Source organism: Meles meles, chromosome 3, assembly GCF_922984935.1.
Source record: "Meles meles chromosome 3, mMelMel3.1 paternal haplotype, whole genome shotgun sequence".
Lineage (NCBI taxonomy): Eukaryota > Metazoa > Chordata > Mammalia > Carnivora > Mustelidae > Meles > Meles meles.
In genome coordinates this window covers 65,906,176-65,922,095 of record NC_060068.1, presented here as the reverse complement: position 1 = coordinate 65,922,095, position 15,920 = coordinate 65,906,176, and the positions used below count along the sequence as shown (strand labels likewise).

Genomic DNA, 15,920 nt, shown 5'->3' with positions numbered 1-15,920 from the left:
CAGAGTAACTGGATAGAACAAATACACAGAAAATCACTAAGGCTATCAAAACTATCAATGAACTTGACTTGGCTAACATGTATAGAACCGACAATACTACAACTAACAATAGCAAAAATACATTCTTTTGAAGTACATATGAAATACTCACCAAAACGTCCCATAAACTGGACCATAAAAAAGGTTTCAATAAATTTAAAAGAATTAATATGCAAAGTTAAGTTCTCTGCCTGCAACAGAATTAAAACTATAAATCAATAACAATAAAATATTTGGAACACCTTCCACTTTAAGAGAAAGAAAAATAAAAAAAAAGAGAAAGAAAAATAAATAGCAAATTAAATAAAAAATTAGCAGAAGGAAGAAAACAATAAAGAGTAGAAGGCCATAAAAAAGAATAAGTTCTAACAATAAAGAAAACCCAATAAAATAAAAAGCTGGGTCTTCAAAAGGTTGATAAAAATGATAAACTAGCTAGACTAGTCAAGGAAAAAAGAGAAGATACAAATTACCAATAACAGAAATAGAAAAGGGTAAATCACCATAGATATTACAGACATTAAAACAATACTATGAAAAAAATCATAGATTACTCTATGCCAGTAAGTTTGAGAATTCAGATGTAATGGACAGATTCCATGGGAGATACAAATTATCAAAGCTTTGTACTCCTACACCTTTTAAAAACTTGCCGCAAAGAATATCCTGGCTCCATATAGCCTCAATGAGGAGTTCTATCAAACATATAAGGTAGAAATGTTATCAACTCTCCACAAACTCTTCCAGAAAATGAAAGCAAAGGAAATACTTCCCACTCATTCTAAGAATCCAAGCAATGATATTGCAAGAAAACCAAAAACCAGTATTCATCATGAATAAGAAATGCAAAACTCCTTAACAGAATTTTAGCAAAATGAATCCCCCAATATAAAAAAGGATAATACATAATGATCAAATGGAATTCTCCCACAAAAGCAAGGTTGGTTTAACATTCAAAATCAGTCAATGCAATTCATCAATCATATTAACTGAAAAAAAAAAAAAAAACCACACAGAGATGAAATAAGAGAATCTCAAAAATTATAGAAAAAAACATGTTTCAGAAATTAAAATTTAACTTTTGAAAAATCAATGTAATTCACTATACCGACAATATACATGTGATCATCTCAAAAGGTGAAAAAAAAATTTGACAAAATACAACACCCATTTACAATAAATTCTCAGGAAACCAGAAATAAAAAGGAACTTCCTCAACCTGATAACAGACCAAAAAAAAACAAGGGAAAAAAAGCCTACTACTAAAGTCATACATATGAAAAAAAGACTGGGATTCAAAGTCAATATGCAAAAATCAACTTTATTTCTACATACCTCAAACAACAGGAAACTAAAATTCAAAAAGCAATACCATTTAACAATAGCAGCAAAACAGGTGCTTGGGTGGCTCAGTCAGTTAAGGTTAAGCATTGGCCTTGCGCTCAGGTCATAATCCTGCAGTCCTGGGTTGAGGGGGAGGGTAGTCCCTGCTCAGAGGGGAGTCTACTTTGCTCCCTCTCTCTGCCCTTCCCCCCCATATGGGCATACACACTCCCTCTTTCTCGCTGACTCCTCTCTCTCTCTCAAATAAATAAAATCTTTGAAAAAATAGCAATCAAAAAACTGGAAGTAATTTGGAATAAGTATTAAACAAATGGGTGCAAGATCTGTACAATGAAAATTATAAAACACTGCTAATCAAGATTAAAGATCTGCACATCTGAGGAGATATACTATGTTTATGGAGATGATCCAATTCTCCCCAAATTAATCTATAGATTTGATACAATTCTACTCAAATCCTAGGTAAGACTTTTTATAATAATTGGCATGCTTATTTTAAAAATTTATATGAAAGAGACACCTGGCTGACTCAGTCAGTAGAACGTGCAACTCTTGATCTTGGGGCTATGAGTTGGGGGAGTAGAGATTACTTTGGTTTTTTTCTTTGTTGTTGTTATTGTTGATTACTTTTAAAAAAAATTTTTTATTACAATTTATATGAAAATACAAAAAGAATCTTGAAAAAAGGAAAAAAGAAAGCCCACAATGTCAGAGGACTTAGACTATCTTATTTCAAGACTTACATTACATATCATAACAAAGATGGTCTGATACTAAAAGAAAGACATATAGATCAATAGTACAGAATATAAATATATATTTATGATCCACCAATTTTCAACAAATGCATCAAATTAACACAATGAGGAAAGAGTGGTCTCTTTAACAAAGAGTGCTGGAACAACTACATATTCACGCATAAAAAAATGAAACTCTACCCTTACACCTCACGCTTTATATAAAAATTAACCCAAAATAGATTGCAGACATAAATATAAGAGCAAAAACTATAAAATTTCTTGAAGAAAATATATGAGAAAATCTTTGTGACCCTCAATCAAATTCTTGTGATAGGACACAAAAGACAAGAACTATAAAAAAAGAAAATCAGCAAATTGGCTTTTATCAGAAGTAAAAATTGAAGAAGTAAATTTTACTTTTCAAAAGACTTAAGAAAATGGGAGAAAATATTTGCAAAAGATTAATCTGATAAAGGATTTTAATCCATAATAGTTAAGAGTTCTTATAATTCAAAAATAAGGTTAAGAACTCAATTCTCTAAAATAGACCAAAGATTTAAACAGACACTTCTCAAAAAAATACTACAAATGGAAAATAAGCACATGAAAAGAAGCTCAACATCCTTAATCATTAGGAAAATGCAAATTAAAACCACAATGAGATGTAACTAGATACCACATAACCACCACATGTGGCTAAAATTAAAACACTGATAACACTAAATGATAACAAGACTGTAGAGCAGGTGAACTTTCATACATCGCTAGTGGGAATATAAAATGATACAATCACTTTGGAAAACAGTTTGGATTACATCTTTAAAATTGGTGAACTTTATATAATTTATACCTCAATAAAGATCAATTTTAAAAATCAACTTGACAAAACATTTTCAATAAGTAAAATAAAATTCTGATAATACCTTGTAGTGGAGTTTAACAGTTTTTAAATACCAGCTAATACTCAAGCAGTAGCTAGGCTCACCTTGCCTCAGGAAAAGCAGTGGCAGCGGAAAGGAGAAATAAGGAGTCTTTTTCCTAACCTATGAATTTCAAAATCCTGGGCCTTGAGAAAAATAGGAAGGACTCAGAACCTACGCTTCCCAAACAAAAAAGGGAATGTGGGGATTGGAATGAGCAAACCCTGTTAAGGAACCACTATATAGCTCCAACTGATTTTTAGCATATAGAAAGTGGATCCAGAGTTGCCAGATCATTCTTTCTATCCACACCCAAAAATCTGGAAATTCAGATTTTTATGTGAATTTTCCCAATTTTTGAAATACTTCCCAAGTAATATGCACTCCTCTGGGTCAAAGTCAGCCTATGTTTTTGCAGTATTTGGCACAGAAAAGAGATTCAGAGCACTCTAAAAACAAAACAAAGTAAAGCAAGACTTCCTCACTCTCTAAACTTTATGAAGATTACCTGAATGGGGAAAAGAAGAGTCAAAGGAATGATGGCTTTAGACAACTGTTCTTACAAGAGAACAGAGGCAATCTGTGGCCTGCTCCTAGGTACAGATTCAAGAAGGTAGGAAGATCCCACAGAACTGAAAGTGATACTGTAAGAGGCAAACAAGGTATTATCTTCAGAATTTCCCGGGCCCCACTCCAGCCCAGCAAAGCTTAGACAAGGGGCAGTCTCACAGAATTCTCCATATCTTAGTGGAGTTTGGGGACCACAGAAAGTTTACAATGTTATCAATAGAATGGAAATTCTAAGAAGAGTTGCTTTACCAGCTAATACCTTGTGGGTGAGAATGAGGAAAGAGAAGCAACCTATGATGATGACCCATAACTTCAGAAATAAAATGAAAGGATTAGCATTTCTACAAATGCCACCACTGTGAAAAGAGAAGATGTCTAGTTTGGCCCACCACTCCCAACCAAGAATTAACAGAGGTAAGAAAAATGGAAAAAGTAAGAGACCTCTAGTTAAGATTAAAATTTCAGTCACCTAGGCAGAACAGAAGTTCAAAATAGAAACAGAGTTTCAAAAAAATAACAAAAAGTATATCCCTTGAATATATGACATTGCAGACAGATATACTTCTACCAACTGTTGTAAGCAGGGAGGTTATCAAGGGAAGGGGGAAGCATTTTATTTTCTTTCTTTGGATAAATTACACCAAATACTGTATTTGATAATATGCCCTAAAGATAGACTATCAGAGCATAAGACTTCAAATCACTATTACTCGAAAGACTAGAGAGAACTAAGCTCTTCAGATGACCTCTGTAACAATTTCACTAGATAGGCTGACTAAATTATCAATCACATTTATTGACTTTCCCAAACTCATTTTGCAAGTAATAAATTATCTTAGGGCAAGTGTAAATGATTGGTAACACTAAACAAAATGAGCAAAACTTACTCATTCTGCAACTATTTAAATAAATACAATAATAGTACCACCAGAATCCATTTTTAACATTGGGGAACGTGTTTATCTGAGACATTAACAAAGTGGAAGCAGAGAGGTTGTCACAGTGTGTGAATGTTTGTGTTTTTTAAAATTGCATTTCTGGGCCACCTGTGTGGCTCATTGGGTCAAGCCTCTGCTTTTGGCTCAGATCATGGTCTCAGGGTCCTGGGATTAAGCCCCGCATTGGGCTTCTGCTCAGCAAGGAGCCTGCTTCCCCCTCTCTCTCTGCTTGCCCTTCTGCCTACTTGTGATCTTTCTCTGTCAAATAAATAAAATCTTTTTTAAAAAATTGCATTTCTAATTTTTCTAAAATGACCACACACATAGTCCTTTAATTTCCAGAAAATAATTAGAAAGTATGCATTTTAAATTAAAAGACAAGGCTTTTAATTATCCCTTTAATATATTCTTAGAAATTTAAGCACACATTGCCTGATTAAACTTGATTAATACTGAGATCTACCCTGTTGCAATTAATCCTAGCAATTCAGACAACTGATGACTTGCCATCACTCTTAGAATAAAATCCACAAACTTTTCTTTGGTCTATCAGCCTTTTCATTATTTGCCTCTGCCTAACTCTTAATCTCTTTCCTACCCCTCCCCATCCATCCACTGCGCTCCTTGCTGACCTTTGAAGACCTCAAACCTGCGACTACGCACTTGTCTCATCCTGCTGCCAGGTGCGTACTGCTGTAAAACTCATATAGCTTGTCCCCTCACATCATTCAGACTTCTGTTTAAATATCACCTCCAGAGAGAAAACTTCTTTAACAACGCTTTCTGAAGTAGTATAGTCCATTACTCTCTATCCCCTTTTACTTGCTTTTTTGTTCTCCCCACAGCAAATCAAATATATACTTACCTGTTTTAATGTAAGCTTGTTAAGAATTGAGACTTCATCTCATTAACCGTTACACATCTAGAGCCTAGAATGTGCCTGGCATAAAGTGACACTGAATTATCACGGAAGTGAATCTGTTTAGTTAACTAAGTGGGAATATTTGAATATTCAAGAAAGGTTTCAAATAATAACAATGGAATGAGGAATACAAAGAACAGTAATAGTTATGGTAGCCATATGAACCTAGAATACCTGTGGCTAGAAAAGGTTAAAGGCTGGAGGAACTGGATTAGCACCAGAATTAGAGTTTTTTAGTAGCTTGAGGCTGATTGGCAGGATGGATGCAAAAGGAAGGCAGGCTGCAGTTGGTTGAGGCTAAACAGAAAGGAAAAAAACTCTTTTTTTAATCCCACCTATTCTCCCTCATCTTCCTTCCTCTAAAGTTTACTCTCAGTGTCTACTCTCTTTCCCTCCTCTTTTGCTTCCTCTGTCATAAAGTGTTTTTCACTTATAGATTACACTCCGAGTTTTTCTTCCTATGAATCAGCCTCAGCAGAAGAAATGCTCTCTAATGAGAAACTATTAAGAATATATTTGATATTCCTTTAAATGCCAAGAACACCAACACCATTATCAGCAGTATCACACCCATCATGAAGGCAATAGACAAACAGAGAATCATAAAGCCATTCGCTTTCACAAACTCTTACATCAAGAACTGAATGCTTTTATGACTTCATCTGTTTAATTTTCTTCTCTTCCTTCTCCAGAATATATCTTTAAAATACAATCAACATGCACTGCTTATCTTTATTGAGGTATAATTGATATATAAAAATTGCACATATTTAATGTATGCATTGTGATGGGTTTGGACATACACATGCACCCTTACCATTGCCACTGTCAAGTTACTATCAATGTATGTATTATCTCCAAAACTTTCCTAGTATTTCTCTTGTGTCTTTGTTTTGTTTTGTCTCAAGAACACTTAACATGAGATCTTATCCTCTTAACATATTTTTAAAGTTCAACTATCATATCGTTAACTATAGGCACCGTGTTTTACAAAAAACAATCAACATCTTTGACTTTTATCCTTACACTCCATTAAAAAACTCATGACAGATTCACTGAAGTATATTTTCTAAAAACCTAAGCCTGACATTACCTTTTTTTTAGTTGATCCTGGTGCCTATTAATGTTGAAGAGGAAGAAGAAGAAAGAGGAGGAGAAAGAGGAGGAGGAGGAGAAAAGAAAGAAAAGAAGAGTAGAGAAGAGAAAACTGACAAAAGAGTACCATCAGGCTTATAAATGATTGTATATTCCCACACCTCATGAAATGACACTAGCATTCAATCGGACTTTTTGAAGAATAAACTCTAACACATTAGCAGCAGTCAACATAATAGCATCTATTAATTTCAAATACCTCCCCAAATTTCTTATCCCAGAAGGTCAACTTACTTATTTGGAAACCTCCCATAAGAGGTTACAGCTAGAACATAATCCCTATAATTCAAACTGAGTCTCAAGAAAGTAAACTGTAAATCAAAATTTTTGGAGAAATTCATAATGAAGTTCATGTTTTGCCCATTAATCCTCCAGAGCAAAGAAAAATCCAAGCAGAGAGAAATGGTTTTTTTTTAATATTGGATATATTCACAAATGACAAAGCACTAAGATTTATAAACTACATGATGTCCTACTTACAGCTAATCAATATATTCAATAACAAACAGGATATCAAGTCATAAATGATTTATTTCACTATTTTGGTAACTATGCTTAAATTAACTTCAATTAAAACCATAAGTTCAAGGCTTAAGAGGGAAAAATAGTTAATTCTATGAATTAAAAATCAAATGCCTAGAGCATTATTTTCCTCTACATCTTTCCCTTTCCCTTTGTCATCTTTCTAAATCCCCAAACCCACACTCCCTCTCTCTTTCATTGCACATTCAAGTCTAAAATATTATCAAATCTGACAGAGTAAGTATAAAATATGTGTAGCTAGCAGTGTGACTTTATTACTTGCTTTTGTGAGTTCCAATACTGAATGCTATTACAAAAGGGTGATCATTTCTGTATATGTTTCTCCCCAGTCCTTACAAAAGCTTTGCCTTCACTGACATGTGTTCAATAGAGAAAATGACAAGTGCAGAATATAACAACTGTATTTGTCTGTATTACCACAACATATTTACCAACTGTGACAGGAAAGGTCCAAATTTACTTTATTTTGCAGCCTAATCTAGCATAAAACAAAATACATGTCCTAAAAGCATTTCTATTCTGAAATAACTCATAACTATAAAAGGTTAAGTATTTACAGAACAGAAATCTAGAACAATAGTGAGAACATCTAAATATTTTCTTTCATTTTCACTAAGTTGGTGTTAATGAAATGCAACAATGCTATCAGTGTAGTACAATGAACACGAAAAGGTACCCAATGTACAAAGAAAACGTGAAAATTCCTACTGAAAACAGTGAAAACAAAAACTGTATTTTCTTTCCTTCCACATGCCCTTTTTGTTAGTTTGAGAGCTTATGACTTTATCTGTATACGATTCAAAAAAAATAATAATATTGGTTGCAGTATGCCTAGATAGAGGCTTAAAAAATAACTAAGTAAAATCATATTTCTCTGTGTCCCATAGAAGATCCATCATACAGGACCCAGTTCTCACTTCCCTATGTTCAACAAGCTGTGGTAAATGCAGCTAAACAAGAGAAAAATACCTAAGTAACTCTCAGAGGTAGCATACACAGACACTGTATCTTTGTTGAAATTTCAAATCTTACATTATCTAAGATTTAAATGACCTTTAAGCAGAATTTAGTAAAATTTTAAACTCATATTGTGCTTATCTTTTTTTGTAAGTGGCTATATATTCCTAGTAACATGCTTGTGTCTGATACTACCCATATGAATAAAAGCATAGAGTCATTTTAGGGATTAATAGAAAAACAGACATCTGCATGGAACATTTCCCTCATTAGATATTATCATGTTAGCATATTTTTCCTATTTCTGATTTTACTACAAAACAAAATGAGCTGACTTTTATCCTTAAGTTTCTCTCTATATATTGCCAATAATGCAAATACTTTAATTGCACATTAGAAAAACCTCATTTTCCTCTAAAAACTGCTATAGAAATTAGGCCCAAAGAGACTTCATAACACATAAAAATCAAAATATGACTAAGTCAAATTGGCATACCAGCTACCACTTACACCAAACGTTACTTTAAATACTACTTTTAAATTAAATGCTATCTCTGGGCACCGGATGGCTCAGTGGGTTAAACCTCTGCCTTCGGCTCAGGTCATGATCTCAGGGTCCTGGGATCAAGCCCCGCATTGGGATCTCTGCTCAGTGGGGAGCCTGCTTCTTCCTCTTTCTCTCTCTGCCTGCCTCTCCACCTACTTGGGATCTCTGTCTGTCAAATAAATAAATAATATGTTTTTTTAAAATAAATAAATAATTAATTAAATGCTATCTCCAGTAAATTTCTGGTGAGATCACATGGGTCATTAAAATGTTATCTGGCCTCTTCCTAAATTAGTGTCAAACTGAATCAATTAGGTAATAATCAATTAACCAAAAACTATACATTAATCAACCGACATAACATCTAGCCAAACTGTATATTCAAAAAGCAATTTACTCTTTTGTCAGAAAGTCATATTTGGGGGTAGTGGGAGTATAAATTGACAATTCTCTAGAAAGCAACTTGGGTTAATATATATCAAATGTTAATGTTAATTTTCTTTGACCAATAATTCTACTCCTAAGAATTGTCCTAAAGAAAAAATAAGAAATACATATAAAGTTCATATATATATATGTGTGTGTGTGTATATATATACACATATAAAGTTCATATATATATATATACACACACACACATATATGAACTTTATATGTATATATACATATATATGTATATATATATTTATATGTATATATATGTATATATATTTATATGTATATATATGTATATATATTTATATGTATATATATGTATATATATTTATATGTATATATATGTATATATATTTATATGTATATATATACACACATATACACATGTGTGTGTATATATATATATACACACACACACAGAAAAAGAGAGAGAGAAAGAGAGATGTACATCTTAAATTTACTTACTGGGGCAGGAAAAAATGCAAACTTCAAAAAGAACTTAGTTTAAAAAATGAATACTGTGCAGCCATTAAATCATAATTATGAATAAAATGTAATGACCTAATAAAATTCTCAGCACATACACAGAAAGTGCACCAAAATATTTACAGGGATTTCCTCTAGCTGGTGCAATTATGGGCTATTTTATATATTTTTTTACATTTTTAGAAGCTAATATTGCTATTCAGGGATATTTGGGAGTGCCGAGCTGACTCAGTCAGTAGAGCATGCAACTCTTGATCTTGGGGTCATGAGTTCAAGTCCCACATTGGGCACACAGCTTACTGAAGAAAAAAAAAGAGTATCTGAATATTCTATATTGAACTATTATAAACAAATTGTTTCTGTTAAAAGTGATTTCATTGATAGTCATAAAATATTTCACATAAATGGTGTAGAAAGGACTCCTTGTCCTAACTAGATGACTGTCATCATCAGTTGGCTTCACTAGAAGCACCAAGGACAGAGATAAACCTTCCCCTGTTAATACCTATTAACTATCAAAATTTTAGAGCACTTGTGTTAACAATTTGTTTTTCCATCTAGGGGTAAATTTATTTAACAAATTTCTTTTAGTAGAGGCAATTAGTACAACAAAACACTGCATTTCTCAGTAGAGGCAATTAGTACAACAAAACTGAGAAAGGGACAGGAACCAGTATTTATTGAGTATGTAAAAGACAAGACACTAAACCCCTTACAGACTCCATTTAATCCACACAACTTTACAAAGTAGGTATTATTATCCCTGTTTTTTAGAGGTAACTGAACCTCAGAAGTTAGGCTATTTATTTAAGTTTACTAAGCTACTAAATGCTGATACTGGAATTTGAACCCAGCTTTTCCATATGCCAGAACCCCTAATGATATCAGTGAAAGAAAGGAAATAACTGTAATGGTGGGATTGTTCATCCTGCATAAGTGTTGAAAATATTTCAGCTATAAAACACTAAATAATTTTGAAAAAGGCAACTGCTAGTTTACTGAAAATTACTAGTTTTTACCACATTCTACAGTCAAGAGAACGGCAAATAAACATTTTAACTAACATTCAACAAGATAATGCCTAATATTAACTGTTTCTGAAAATAAGAGGTGTTTAATAAATATTTGGGGGTACTGAACCAAATGGAGAATAGGTGACTTTCCTCTCTCTATATATATGTATACATATGTAAATATTTCCCTGACACTTTGCAAAAGATACATGAACACGCTTTCACTCAAGATAAAAAAATTAAATTTACTAAATTATAATATAATATATAATTAATATGTTAGACAACTATTGATCATTAGATAGAAAAGATGTGTGTATGTCAGAGGTTGGAGGGGTGGGAATAGTTACATATATATGGGGAAAGAAACACCACATACAGGGTGGTGCATTTAGTCAATACCATATTGATTAAGGATCTAGAAGTAGATGAAATAATTAAGAAAATTTCCATTTAACTCTCAAAATCTGACAATTAAAATTTTTTTTAATATTTTATTTATTTGACAGACAGAGATCACAAGTAGGCAGAGAGGCAGGCAGAGAGAGAGGGGGAAGCAGGCTCCCTGCTGAGCAGAGACCCGATGTGGGGCTCGATCCCAGGACCCTGAGATCATGACATGAGTCGAAAGCAGAGGCTTTAACCCACTGAGCCACCCAGGTGCCCCAAAATCCAACAATTAAAAATTTTAATCTGCAAACTACTTTCCTTTACATAAAGCATTCCAGCGATTTCTATAATTTTCCTATTTGCATAAAACTATTTGAAATAATAGCTCCTAATAATTTAAATAATCTGCTAAAATGCTGCTAACAAAGTCAGAGTTAAATTAGTATTTTTTTGATTCACAAACATATGCTCTGAATAATCTTTGCCTATTTTTACCAATATATAAAATTTACACCATCTATACCATTTAGATCATTAAACCAAGTTAAGGCTCATGTCTCCTGTAAATTTCCAAAGTCAAAATTTTTGTCACTGATGAAGGTCAACTTCTCATATGCTGAAATAGACAAAGCAATTTAAACTGCTATAGACAATCAAGGAGCCGAGTGGGACTAAAGTACACCAAGTATGTATACTTTATACATATATATTCAGCAGCGCTACAGTAGACCCTTAAATAAGATTAAATGTGTGTATGCACACATACCCCAAAAATTACCCCTCTGAAGATACAAAGAATTAAGAGTATCTAGTGAAATAACAGATTCTAGATGTGTTGATATTTCTCAAAAGTGTGTTCAAATTTAAACTCTGGCACAGAATGGATAAGTGACTCATGGATAATCAAGAAATTAATTACCAGCACACCCAAGATTATTTGTACAGTTTAGAGTTTAAATAAGACCAACTCATAAAAATTTTATCAGTATGCCTTAAGTCATCTTCATAAATAATAATAAATTATATAATTTAAGTGAATAAACAGAAAAATATGGACCAAAATTGTAGTATTATTTAATATCACCTAAGATTATTAACCAAGATAGAATTATAATTAAGATGGAAATAATTAATAAAATCTGTTGAATTAAACTTATAAAATTAGTCTCATCTACTGTTTACTAACTATATTTTCCAGGCAATTTTTATGTAAAATTGTCAATCTTGTCACATTTAAAACTTGTTTAAGATTTGTAAATATAGGTCAATTTTTAACCAGTTCAGAAAGTAAAAAAGGTATAAAAAAAAAAAAAAAGAACCACATAGTAATTTCTGAAAATGTTTAAATAACTTGTCACATTTACTCAGATGCTAAAGTAGCTCATCTTACTCATTGTTACATTCCCAGACCATGCACAGTGCCTGTGACACTACAAGTAGTCAATTACAACTGAGGTTTCATCCTTCAGCAGGCTGTACCAAATTATTTTTTATTAAGATTTCCCACCCCGTGGGCACCTGGGTGACTCGGTCATTAGGCATCTGCCTTCGGCTTGGGTCATGATCCCAGGGTCCTGGGATTAAGACCTGCATGGGGCTCCCAGCTCAGTGGGTCACCTGCTTCTCCCTCTTCCACTCCCCCTGCTTGTGTTCCCTCTGTCACTGTTTCTCTGTCAAATTAACAAATAAAATCTTTTTTTAAAAAATTTCCTACCCTGAACATTGAGTGCAGGTATGCCTATGTCCATTTTTCTGGTAAGAGGACTATCTTTAATCACAGACTCAAGTGACTAAATGGCACCAAAAAAAGTTAAAAGCTACAGATTGAAACAAAATATGGAATTGCTAAATGTAAGCTGTGTCTCTCAAAGACACAGTAAGCAGAGAGCTGAAGTACGTCTAAGAACAGTTCAGAAGAAAGACGTCAACTCTGGAAGAAAAGGGGTTTTTTGGCTGCATTTTTTTCACCTTTTGGTTTACAGCTTTTGTTGTCTGGCCTGTTAACCAAAAGTAGATTACTACAGTTCTCCATTTAATTCACTGCCACAAATGCACCTACTGATAGTTATACTACAGCACACTTTAGATATGGTAATCATTAAGTTAAATGCACCTACCACAAATAAACAAATATGAGTGTACATACTAGATAATTCTCTTTGGAATCCAAACATTAGCTTATTAAATACTCTGCTTTATTAATTCCTGTAATCCTTGCTTACTCTCAGAAAAATAGTGGTTAAATCTCACATGATAAAGTAAGCTAGATTTCACATTAATTTTCCTTAACATCTTTTGAGGAGCTTAGGTGGCTCAGTCGGTTAAACAACAACTCTTGGTTTTGGCTCAAGTCACAATCTCATGGGTGGTGCGATCAAGCCCTGTGCTGGGCTCTATACTCAGCAAGGAATCTGCTTGAAGATTCTCTCCCTCTGCCCCTGCCCCACACTTGCACTCTCTCTCTCTAAAATAAATAAATTAATTAAAAAAAATCTTCTAATATTGAATATACCTATTTTATAGGTTAACACCATACAGCCTGGCTCCACCAAACTCACTGTACATGCTCATCCTCATGCCAAATGTAACTAAGATGTTCCAATTCCACAACAGTACATTAAGAAAAAGCCAAGTTTCAGATTTTACACTGCCTGATTACTAAGATCATATTAGCTCACCACTAGTGGTTTAGTCACCGTATCAACTATTCATATTAAATCTTTGGATGTAATCAAAGTTAACAATGCTATTTTTATGTTGTGCAAAAAAAAAAAAAAAATCATTCAGTCTGTTTTCCCTTTTTGATTACAGTTCATTGAAGGAAAAAATGTTGCTGTATAGCCTGACAATGTTTTATGTGTCTTTGGCTGATAGAACACACAAAACGTTTGAATAGGCCCATTTATTTGAGCAGACGTATTAAATAATACTTTAAATGTGAACATGCATGTCATAAATTTTGTAGTCTCTTTAAAGTAGGATAAATCTGGTATTTAAAATAGTCTTTGTTCAAAGTCATTTTTTTTCTAACAGTCATAAAGGGACTCTGATTTGTGCTGCATGAACAATGCCAGCATCATCATTTTAATGTTATCCATATGGGCTTCTAATAATAGATAAGAGTCTACATTTGTATTATATGTCTTAGAGACATTTAAAATCTAGATAAGGAAAGGCTGATTTCATTGGCCCCATAGTTAAAGGAAAGCAGACCCTAATTAAAAGAATTCTGTTCTGAATTAACTAGTTTGACATGTGCTAATTGACAGTTCCTGTGAAATGGTTCTAATTAAAGTCAATATGTCTTTTTCAATTAAAAGGAAATTAAGAATATACTAATATACATTAACAACTTAATCTGCCTTCAATATCCCATACATCAGCTGCTTTCTCCCCCCTAACATTATTGAAGAACCATCTGACATGAATCATCTACTGTTTGCTTATGGTATCTCATTATTACTTCACATGAGCACAGCAGTAGTATATGTCCCCTTGAGAAAGAAAGTAACCTGCATATGCTTTAATTTTTAGAGCTCCCATCTTTTAATTCATTAAAAAAAAAAACCCACCTTTTTGAATTTAGAAAATGGACATTCTTATTAAGAATTTTTGCTAACTGAAAACAAAGACAAGTGTTCTCAATTAGTTGGTCTTTTTACTATAGGTCTTAGAGGTAACTGCATTTTGCTAGAAAGAAGGCTGGACTATGTTTTCATCATTTGGCTTGATTCAAAGCAAAGCTTGATTTGAGCAACATTCAGAAAATATACTTCAAATTTGTTCTGTTTCCCAAGTGAAATTTTGGGGAAATCTCAGGTGGGAATATTTTGCATTGTATATATAACAGGAAAATAGAAAGCAAGATTGTTTAAATGCCAGCACTAACAGAAGGCCCATCATATTCACTGAAAATATAACATTAGCAAAGCTGTTTATAGAAACATAATTAAAATATTCAAATATGCATTACAAAGCTATGGTGTTAACAATTTTAATGCTAGCAAAAGTAATATTAAACTCAAGCACCAATGCTAATATACACAGCACTGAAATCACATGGAAAACTATGGAAAAGATTAAAACTATTTTGTTTTGTAGATGACTATAACTTAGACATTTTAATTATAATTAAAAATATTTTAGAGAGGTTTTTAATACTATCAAGATACTATATGCAGTCCTTTCATAAGATACAGCTGATATTCTAATGGTAGTTCCATCACAACTCCCTTTCTACAGTTTAAAATTCAACCACAAAATGTGGCTACTTAGAGAAATAAGAAATTATTTTACTTAAGTTCACTAATATTAATTTATGCATGTTATAATACAGAACAAAAAAAGGTAAACAAGTCATTTGCAATTTTCCACTTTTATTCACTATTTTAAAAACATTAAATTTGCTATCACTTGTAGCATTCTGAATATATGTGTGATAGACAGTCAATCAGCCATCCAGTCAATGCAAGATCTCTCATGGAAAGCATTTTTTCCAAATGTACTCTATTATTCTTTTCCAAGTAGTTACCAAAAACTGTAATGGGGACTCTAAAAATCAGGTGAAGTCTAGTAAATTTCCAGAATGAGTAAATGCATATTAATCCATGTTCAAAAAAGCACCTCCATGTGATTATAAATATGTTCAAACTCAATAATCAAAATGCAGTGGTATTTCTCACCATTTGGAGCCCCTAGTTTGATTTTCAATCCCAGGATCTTGTTCCTTGAGCTGGCATTGACAAAATCCTGCAGTAACATCATGTACTCAGCTTTCTGAAATGGGAGGGAAGCCAGTGTGGCAACTTTTATGCCCAATTAAAGAGCATTGTCTATAGCAGGCCTATATAACATACAGCCTACAGACTGCACACAGCCATAAAGCAATTGCTCATAACCCACCTACAGATTTGAGAAGGGG

The 15,920-nt window shown here is 33.0% G+C and overlaps 1 long non-coding RNA gene across 3 annotated transcripts in view; it reads right to left on the bottom strand.

Annotated features, from left to right (window-relative positions):
- The window catches only part of LOC123938766, a 208,658-nt gene that overhangs the window by 99,005 nt on the left and 93,733 nt on the right, over positions 1–15,920 (bottom strand). The window contains exon 5 of one of the 3 annotated variants that reach the window (XR_006817769.1): positions 15,234–15,775. The exons of the other annotated variants lie outside the window; for them this stretch is intronic. This is a non-coding gene — a long non-coding RNA (uncharacterized LOC123938766). Of the gene's footprint in view, positions 1–15,233; positions 15,776–15,920 lie in introns of those variants that run through there. 3 annotated transcript variants of the gene reach the window in all.